The sequence below is a fragment of the Balaenoptera ricei genome, chromosome 6 (assembly GCF_028023285.1).
Source record: "Balaenoptera ricei isolate mBalRic1 chromosome 6, mBalRic1.hap2, whole genome shotgun sequence".
NCBI lineage: Eukaryota > Metazoa > Chordata > Mammalia > Artiodactyla > Balaenopteridae > Balaenoptera > Balaenoptera ricei.
In genome coordinates, this window is record NC_082644.1 from 61,391,071 (window position 1) to 61,402,529 (window position 11,459).

Below are 11,459 nucleotides of genomic sequence, written 5' to 3' on the forward strand. Positions count from 1 at the left end.
CCCAGCATTCCAATTATGACTACTGTACCCCTTGCTCTCTCTGGCCTGAGTAAGCAAGAGAGCCCTAATCAACTGCTGCTTTAAACCCCTCCTGTCTGGGAGGGGAACAGACTCCTGAGGATGGCCTACATGCAGAGGCAGGGCCAAAACCAAAGCTGAACCCCAGGAGCTGTGTGAACAAAGAAGAGAAAGGGAAATTCCTCCATGAAGCCTCAGGAGCAGCAGATTAAATCCCCACAATCAATATGATAAACCCTGCATCTGAAGAATACCTGGATAGACAACGAATGTTCCCAAAATTGAGGCAGTGGACAGTGGGAGCAAAAGTAGAATTGGGGTTTGCTTTCTGCATGTAATGTGTTTCTGATTTTATGTTTATCTTAGTTTAGTTTTTAGTGCTTATTATCACTGGTGGATTTGTTTACTGCTTTGGTTGCTCTCCTCTTTTTTTATTCTCCTTTTAATTTTTTTAAATTTTAATTTCTTTTTATTTTTAAATTTTTTAAATTTAAAATTTTTTTTTTCCTTTTTATCTCTTTGTGAGTGTGTATGTGTATGCTTCTTTGTGTGATTTTTGTCTGTTTAGGTTTGCCTTTACCATTTGTCCAAGGGTTCTGTTCGTTTTTTTTCTTTCTTTCTTTCTTCCTTTTCTTCTGAGCTGTGTGGCTGGAAGGGTCTTGGTGTTCCAGCCAGGTGTCTGGCTTGAGCCTCCAAGGTGGAGGGCCGAAACCAGGACACTGGACCACCAGAAACTTCCTGGCCCCATGTAATATCAATCAGTGAGAACTCTGCCAGAGATCTTTGTCTCAACACTAAGACCAAGCTCCACCCAAAGGCCAGCAAGCTCCAGTGCTGGACACCCCACGTCAAACAACTAGCAAGAAAGAAATACAACCCCACCCATTAGCAGAGAGGTTGCCTAAAGTCATACTAAGTTCATAGACACTCCAAGACACATCACCGGACATGGCCCTGCCCCCAGAAGGACAAGATACAGCCCCACCCACCAGAACAGAGTCACCAGTTCCCTCCGACTGGAAGCCTACACAAGCCACTGAACCAGCGTCACCCACTGGGGACAGACACCAAAAATAACGGGAACTATGAACCTGCAGCCTGCAAAAAGGAGACCCCAAACACAGTAAGTTAAACAAAATTAGAAGACAGAGAAATACGTAGCAGATGAAGGAGCAAGGTCAAAACCCACCAGACCAAACAAATGAAGAGGAAATAGGCAGTCTACCTGAAAAAGAATTCAGAGTAATGACAGTAAACATGATCCAAAATCTTGGAAATAGAATGGAGAAAATACAAGAAACGTTTAACAACGAGCTAGAAGAACTAAAGAGCAAACAAATAATGATGAAAAACACAATAAATGAAATTAAAAATATTCTAGAAGGAATCAAAAGCACAATAACTGAGACAGAAGAATGGATAAGTGATCTGGAAGATAAAATAGTGGAAATAACAACCACAGAGCAGAAAAAAAGAAAAAAGAATGAAAAGAATTGAGGACAGTCTCAGAGACATCTGGGACAACATTGAATGCACCAACATTCAAACTATAGGGGTCCCAGAAGAAGAAGAGAAAAAGAAAGGGACTGAGAAAATATTTAAAGAGATTATACTTGAAAACATGCCTAACATGGGAAAGGAAATAGTCAATCAAGTCCAGGAAGCTCAGAGAGTCCCATAAAGGATAAATCCAAGGAGAAACACACCAAGAGACAAAGAAGGACACTACATAATGATCAAGGGATCAATCCAAGAAGAAGATATAACAATGGTAAATATTTATGCACCTAACATAGGAGCATATCAATACATAAGGCAAATGCTAACAGCCATAAAAGGGGAAATCGACAGCAACAAAATCATAGTAGGGGACTTTAATATCCCACTTTCACCAATGGACAGATCAACCAAAATGAAAATAAATAAGGAGACTCAAGCTTTAAAAGACACATTAGACCAGATGGACTTAGTTGATATTTATAGGACATTCCATCAATAAACAACAGAATACACTTTCTTCTCAAGTGCTCATGGAACATTCGTCAGGATAGATCATATCTAGGGTCACAAATGAAGCCTGGGTAAATTTAAGAAAATTGAAATCATATCTTTTCTCACCACATCGCTATAAGACTAGATATCAATTACAGGAAAAAAAACCTGTAAAAAATACAAATGCATGGAGGCTAAATAATACACTACTAAATAACCAAGAGATCACTGAAGAAATCAAGAGGAAACCAACAAATACCTAGAAACAAATGACAGTGAAAACACAATGACACAAAACCTGTGGGATACAGCAAAAGCAGTTCTAAGAGGGAAGTTTATAGCAATACAAACCTACCTCAAGAAGCAAGAAAAATCTCAAATAAAAAACCTAACTTTACACCTAAAGCAATTAGAGAAAGAAGTAAAAAAAAAAACCCAAAGTCAGCAGAAGGAAAGAAATCCTAAAGATCAGACCAGAAATAAATGAAAAAGAAATGAAGAAACAGCAGCAAATAGCAATAAAGCTAAAAGCTGGTTATTTGAGAAGATAGACAAAATTGATAAACCATTAGCCAGATGCATCAAGAAAAAAAGGGAGAAGACTCAGATCAAGAGAATTAGAAATGAAAAAGGAGAAGTAACAACTGACACTTCAGAAATACAAAGGCCATGAGAGATTATTACAAGCAAATATATACCAATAAAATGGATAACCTGGAAGAAATGGACAAATTCTTAGAAAAGCACAACCTTCTGAGACTGAACCAGGAAGACACAGAAAGTATAAACAGACCAATCACAAGCACTGAAATTGAGACTGTGATTTAAAATCTTCCAACAAACAAAAGCCCAGGACCAGATGGCTTCACATGTGAATTCTATCAAACATTTAGAGAAGAGCTAACACCTATCCTCCTCAAAGTCTTCCAAATAATTACAGGGGGAGGAACACTCCCCAACTCATTCCAAAAGGCCACCATCACCCTAATACCAAAACCAGACAAAGATGTCACAAAAAAAGAAAACTATAGGCCAATATCACTGATGAACATAGATGCAAACATCCTCAACAAAATACTAGCAAACAGAATCCAGCAGCACATTAAAAGGATTATGCACCATGATCAAGTGGGGTTTATCCCAGGAATGCAAGGATTCTTTAATATATGCAAATAAATCAATGTGATACATCACATTAACAAATTGAAGAATAAAAACCATATGATCATCTCAATAGATGCAGAAAAAGCTTTTGACAAAATTCAACACCCGTTTATGATAAAAACTCTCCAGAAAGTTTGCATAGAGAGAACCTACTGCAACATAATAAAGGCCATATATGACAAACCCACAGCCAACATTGTCCTCAATGGTGAAAAACTGAAACCATTTCCACTAAGATCAGGAACAAGATAAGGTTGCCCACTCTCACCATTATTACTCAACATAGTCCTGGAAGTTTTAGCCATGGCAATCAGAGAAGAAAAAGAAATAAAAGGAATCCAAATTGGAAAAGAAGAAGTAAAACTGTCACTGTTTGCAGATGACATGATACTATATATAGAGAATCCTAAAGATGCTACCAGAAAACTACTAGAGCTAATCCATGAATTTGGTAAAGTAGCAGGATACAAAACTAATGCATAGAAATCTCTTGCATTCCTACACTAAAGATGAAAAATCAAGCAGAGAAATTAAGGAAACACTGCCATTTACCACTGCAACAAAAAGGATAAAATACTTAGGAATAAACCTTCCTGAGGAGACAAAAGACATGTATGCAGAAAACTAAAAGACACTGATGAAGGAAATTAAAGATGATACAAACAGATGGAGAAATATACCACACTCTTAGATTGGAAGAATCAACATTAGGAAAATGACTATAGTACCCAAAGCAATCTACAGATTCAGCACAACCCCTGTCAAACTACGAATGGCATTTTTCACAGAACTAGAACAAAAATTTTACAATTCGTATGGAAACACAAAAGACCCTGAATAGCCAAAGCAATCTTGAGAAAGGAAAATGAAGTTGGAGGAATCAGTCTCCCTGAACTCAGACTACACTATAAAGCTAAAGTAATCAAGAGAGTATGGTACTGGCACAAAAACAGAAATATAGATCAATGGAACAGGATAGAAAACCTAGAGATAAACCAATGCACATATGGTCACCTTATCTTTGATAAAGGAGGCAAGAATATACAATGGAGAAAAGACAGCCTCTTCAATGAGTGGTGCTGGGATAACTGGACAGCTACATGTAAAAGAATGAAATTAGAACACTCTCTAACACCATACACAAAAATAAACTCAAAATGGATTAAAGACCTCAGTGTAAGGCCTGACACTACAAAACTCTTAGAGGAAAACCTAGGCAGAAAACTCTATGACATAAATCACAGAAAGATCCTTTTTGACCCACCTCCTAGAGAGAAAGAAATAAAAACAAAAATAAACAAATGGGATCTAATGAAACTTAAAAGCTTTTGCACAGCAAAGGAAACCATAACAAGATGAAAAGACAACCATCAGAATGGGATAAAATATTTGCAGATGAAGCAACTGACAAAGGATTAATCTCCCAAATTCACAAGCAGCACATGCACCTCAATATGAAAAAAACAAACAACCCAATCCAAAAATGGGAAGTCCGAAATAGACATTTCTCCAAAGAAGATATACAGATTGCCAACAAACACATGAAAGGATGCTCAACATCACTAATCATCAGAGAAATGCAAATCAAAACCACAATGAGTTATCATCTCACACCAGTCAGAATGGCCATCATCAAAAAATCTACAAACAATAAATGCTGGAGAGGGTGTGGAGGAAAGGGAACCCTCTTGCACTGTTGGTGGGAATGTAAATTGATACAGCCACTATGGAGAACCGTATGGAGGTTCCTTAAAAACCTAAAAATAGAGCTACCATATGACCCTGCAATCCCACTACTGGGCATATACTCTGAGAAAACCATAATTTAAAAAATGACATATACCACAATGTTCATTGCAGCACTATTTACAGTAGACAGGACATGGAAGCAACCTACGTGTCCATTGACAGATGAATGGATAAAGAAGATGTGGCACATATTTACAATGGAATATTACTCAGCCATAAAAGGAAACGAAATTGAGTTATTTGTAGTGAGGTGGATGGACCTAGAGTCTGTCATACTGAGTGAAGTAAGTCAGAAAGAGAAAAACAAATATCATATGCTAACACATGTATATCACATCTAAGAAAAAAATGGTTCTGATGAACCTAGGGACAGGACATGAATAAAGATGCAGACGTAGAGAATGGACTTGAGGACATGGGGAGGGGGAAGGGTAAGCTGGGATGAAGTGAGAGAGTAGCATTGACATATATACAATTTAAAATAGATAAATTTAAAATAGATAAATTTAAAATAGATAATTAGTGGGAAGCAGCTGCATAGCACAGGAAGATCAGCTCGGTGCCTGTGACCACCTAGCGGGGTGGGTAGGGAGGCTGGGAGGGAGGTGCAAGAGTGAGGGGATATGGGGATATATGTACACATATAGCTGATTCACTTTGTTATACAGCAGCAACTAACACAACATTGTAAAGCAATTACACTCCAATAAAGATGTTAAAAAAAAAAGCATCTACTAGGTGCACATCACCAAGCCAAGTGCTGTAGAGGAGACACATAAAATGGGGTCTCTGAAATTAGCATTCTAGGTTAGCAGGGAGGCTAGCTTCATGGATATTAAAATCAAGCAACCACTGGTTCACAACCCTGACTTGAGAATTAATTTTTGTCATCATGGACAGATGATTTCCTTCTCTAATAAGGTCCTAATAATAACTATATCCTAATAAGGGTCAAACAATTTTCTAAGCAAAAGTGTCCTAAAGTTCTCCTCAACTTGGCTAAACTTTAGACCGTTTTTCTTTTCTTTTTTTTCTAACTCTAGGCCCCTAATCTTCCTTTTCTTAGAGTATTTACTTTAGAAAATTTATCATTTTAAATTCTTTCTCTGCCTCTTTGAGATGTAAATTTTTTCATCCATTCATCAGTTGACAGACACTTAGGCTATGTCCATATCTTGGGTATTGTGAATAATGTTCAATAAACATGGGAGTGCAGACATCTCTTCAAGACTCTTGTTTTCTTTTCTTTGGATATGTACCCAGAAGTGGAATTGCTGGATCATGTGGTAGTTTTATTTTTCATTTTTTCAGGAGCCTCCACACTATTTTCCATAGGGTCTGTACCAATTTGTGTTCCCACCAACAGTACACAAGGGTCCCCATTTCTCCATATCCTTGCCAACACGTTATCTCTTTTCTTCTTGATGATAATCATTCTAACAAGCGTGAGGTATATCTTACTGTAGTTTTGATTTGCATTTCCCTTATGATTAGTGATGTTGAGCATTGTTCATGTACCTGTTGGCCACTTGTGTATCTTCTTTGGGAAAATGTCTATGCAGTTCCTCTTCCCACTTTTAAGTGAGATTTTTTTTTTATTATTGAGTTGAGTTTTTTTATATGTTTTGGATATTAACCCCTTATCTGATATATAGTTTGCAAACATTTTCTCCCATTCCATAGGTTGCTTCTTCATTTTGCTGATTGTTTCTTTTGCTGTGCAGAAGGTTTTGAGTTTGATGCAATCTCATTTGTTGATTTTTGCTTTAGTTTCTTGTGTCTTTGGTGTCTTATCCAAAAAAATCTTTGCCAAGACCAATGTCAGGAGTTTCTTTCCTACCTTTTCTTCTAGGGGTTTTATGGTAGCAGGGCTTATAATTAAGTTTTTGATTCATTTTGAGTTAGTTTTTTGAAGGGATATAAAATAGGGGTCCAAATTCATTCTTATGCATATGTTTATCCTGTTTACCCAACACCATTTGTTAAAGAGACTATCTTTTCCCCACTGTGTTTTCTTGGCTCACATGACAAATATTAGTTGACAATATAATTGGGGGCTTATTTTGGGGCTCTTTATTCTGTGTACGTGTGGTCTGTCATATTGGTCTATGTATCTATTTTTATGATAGTGCTACACTGCTTTAATTACCATAGCTTTGTAGTATACTTTTGAAATCAGGAAGTGTGATACCTGCTGATTTGTTCTTCTTTCTCAGAATTGCTTTGGCTATTCAGGGTCTTTTGTGGTTCCATTTAAATTTTAGTATTTTTCTTTTTTACTTCTATTCAAATGGAAAGTTTACTTACCATTTGAATAAGACCAATTAGCAAATGAAGATAGCCTAGGATATCCCCTCACCCTCAGTTCTTAAAATCTCTCCTACCCTTTGTTTCAGCAGAATTGAGTTCAGATTGCATTCTAGTGTCTCTCCCCTACTGCAGTAGCCTTGAATAAAGCCTTACTTACCTATTTAACTTTGTCAGGTATGAGCTTTGCTTTGAAAATATTTCAGGTGTAAATCTATTTAATGCTCACAACAACACAATTACATAGATTACATATGATTATCATTCTTAATATGTTTTTTAGTTTAAAAGTTATGTATATTTTTATTAAAGGAGCTCAGATTCTAATCTAGGCAGTCAATCTCTAGAGTTTATGCCATTAATGACTACATTATACTGTCTTTTTAACTTCATTTTCTTTACCTGAAAAATGGGTATAATGATATTTACATGACTGTTTTTTTTAAGAATTCAACACTGTAAAGTCCTGATCAAGCAAAATAAACTCTGTAGGTATCATTATTATTAATACATTTGTTATTAATTAATATATTTTAATAATAGATTGCATCCAGTTAATATACAGTATTTCCAAGATCTTTCTTGCCTATAAATGTCAAAGAATTACTCTAAGATAATCATTTCTGAACTAAGTCAAGGTTAGGAGTTAGGTGATTTGATATGTCAGTATATTTTAAAGAGTATTAAAAAAAAAATTAAGCTTGATCCTCAGTATGGACAGATTCTCCACCTACATCACACCCCATTTGTAAAAATGAGCATTATATAAGCAGTTAATGAGTTTCAAGTCTGAGAATGATTTCCTATTGTCTCATGTACTCCTGAAGAAAGAAAATTGTTTTAGAGATCAAAACATAGACACAGTCTGCAAGCAACAACAACACAGATGCATCTATGAAGAAATTATTTACTGACTATATCAACCAAACCCTTCCCATAGACAAAGCATATACTACATGAATTGTCAATCCATATCCATAAATAATGCTCAGTTTCTATGAGAGCATGGCACACAGTCTCTATCTTCAAACTGCTCCACATCTTTGTCTTTGAGTGGTTCATTATCAAAGCATGTGCATGTGTCTGTGTGTATGCATGCCTGTACGTGTGTGTGTGTGTTGGAGGACAGGGAAGGCAGGTTAGAATAAAGGGGAGGAATAGCTAAAGAAAAAGATATTTTTTTCCTGCTAAGTAGTGACAATGCACTCCAGGAAATCAAATAAGCTTTTATTAAAATCTACCAGATAAGCAATTTTGATAACAAGCAGCTGTGTATATGTATAATGCTTTTCACTGCTGTACAAGGTACTTTACACTCTGCTTGGAGCAGTCTGGGAGCAGGGTGCCCCAGATTCACTGCCTTTGTTCTAAATCTGTAGCTCGCCAAGTCTTCCCGTGCTGAGGACACTAAGCTGACAAGGAACTTTATATATATGTGTGTGTGTGTGTATGTGTGTGTGTGTATGTGTGTGTGTATATATATATATATATATATATAATCCCTATCTAAAAAAGGCCAAGTATATTATCCACGGTAGTGAGGGAGTGGTTCACCTTCATGAAATAAAAGTGCAGCAGGATGCTTTCACAAAAGACCACTCTGTAAGAATGAAGTGCTGGACTAAACTTAGGCCTGTATTCTACTTTTGTGAAAACTCAAATCCTTTATGTTTTTGCTGGAGAGTGCAACCTCAATTTAACAATGCCTCTGTGGACTTTTGAAACTGATTGCTTGTTTTTGTAATAGTTTCAGGGGTTTATTTTTCTAATTCAGAAGTGGCTTTTGACAGTGTTGAATTGTACCCGAGACCTGGAAAACAGCAGTATTAATAAACTGCTCCCCCGAACCCTCGCCAAAATTCTGTGTTCACAAAATGACTTAGTGCAAGGAACTCCCTTTCCCCATATGACTCATAGATTCCCTCCTGGTTTACCTGTGACAAGGCTAGATATAGACTGTTCAAGTTCCTATTTTTTGCTTCATAAAGATCAGCTGAACTGTTTTTCCTGGCAGATCAATTGAAACAAAGGCTTGTTAAGGGATTGACCAAGTTAGGTTTCTTCCCTCCCTAGACTCTTGAATTTTGACCCATTATCACCCTTGGCCAGTATACAATTCTTCCCTAAGGAACCCTCCTAGGAATCAGCTGACCTCAAGGAAAGACATTCCCTGACCAACTGTTTGATCATGTCACCCTCTCATCCCAAACCTCACACCTCATTCTGTCTCCTTATGAAAGAAAAGTGTTTGTCTACTTAACCTTTGAGATGCTTGCAAATCTATTACAAGAGTCTCCTTCCCGCTGTTACAGTTATCCTCCACTCCTTATTGCAGTAATCCTTTCCAATAAAGTCTCTCCTTACCTAAGATTAGATCTGATTTTACTTGAAACTTGGCATATGTAATTATTTCATTAAAATTTAGAATCATATAATGTCAGAGACTGAAGGATCCTCAGAGCTAATACAGACAGGCTTTTTCATATTTTAATACGCATAAGAATCACTTAGGGGCATATGAGAATTGGATCCCAGATCGTGATGAATAGAACTATAACATACATATTAGATAATACCAAAGTTTTGATCAGTTGTTCCTTGAACACAAATTGGGAGACAAAATGCCCTCCTTTTGCAGACGAAAAATGGAGATTACATGACTTAAAACCAAAGAATGTATAGCTAATCAATAGGCCAAGTTTGGACTATGACACTTTGATTCTCAAACCAGAATGTGTTCCATTACACAATACTCTCTTTGTAATGTAAAAAAAAAAAATCATAACACCATCATTTTCTAATGGAAGCATAATAATAGGTCATTATAATGGGCATTTTCTTGGAGTATATGAAACAAAGGAGAACTCTGGACATGTTGGTACACTGCCATTAATTATTAATTGCTAATTGGTAGCATCACACATTGAACGCTATAGTGGATTATCTTCAAACTGATTATTGAATATATTATTAAGCTTTGATTTACATTCTTGGAACACATTAAGATTTCAGCCATCTTATCTCTACTGAGGAAAATATATAGCATTGCACTAATGATTACTGCTCTATTCAATTAGTTTTAAAACAATCTATTATTTGAAATAATACAGAAAGTAAAACTGCTTTAAATTTAAAAATCCACTTTTAATAGTAAAATAGGGTTGTGCCCTTTATTGAAGAACAAAAGTCATAAATCCCTAGGACCTAATTAGATGCACATCATAACATTAAAGATAGGGGGCACTCCAGTAGCATAAAATAATGAAGAAAGTTGCTGTTTTAACACACTGGATTTTTTGTTTCTTGATTTGTGTGTATGTGTGAAAATCTTCTATATTCTTGCCTGATTTTGCTTCTCTATTTCCTGTTTATCTTTGCTGCTTTTTAAATATCATAATATGATATACTGGTGGTCTTAGCTTTCTAAACAAAATATAGTAATTTAAAAAGGAATTGTTTTGCAAATTGGCACTAGACAATCATTCATTTTGCAGCTAATGTAGCTGTTCACAAAGTTGAGGACAAAGGAGTGTTATAAGAACAGTGAGTCTACAAGTGGATGACATTTCAAGGAATAAATCTCTTATCTGGGACCTAAATCTTTGTAGGTCCTATTGTAATGTTTATGTACAAATAAAACAGGATAAAATCCCAGACATTAGAAATATTTTTTCTAATATCACTTTGCAACATGTGTGTAAATAACAAGTGACCTCTGAGAGTTGACTATAGGAAGATTCAATTCTTTACTACAAGTCACCTTACTTTGTAATTAACCAAGTGTGAAGGAAATTATATGAAAGTATGTATGGGTGAAACTGATACCTTCTGTGTCACATCCTTATGAATTATAAGTTGATTATGTTGCTTCTGTTTTGTTTACATGGGCCTATGTTTTATATATTACTGTGGAAGTGTAAATTTTCTTTTTATCTTAATTTTAAGACTGTCCCATTTTTCAATTTATTCTTGGGTACTTGTGGACAAATATGTATATCTATATCCAAATAGTTAACAAAATGTCAAGTGTAAGGTAGCTGTTTGTTGTCTGAGTCTGTGAGTTATCTTTAAAAGATATGGTTTTTTGGCAGGGTTATCAGCATAAAAATACTTAAAATGAAATTTGAATAGTATCAAGAGGAAACAATAACTTTCAAGCCTTTATCTGCCATTCAGATACACACAGTTAGAGGCTAAAAGAAAAGAAGCAAATAGAGAAAAAGAGAAAC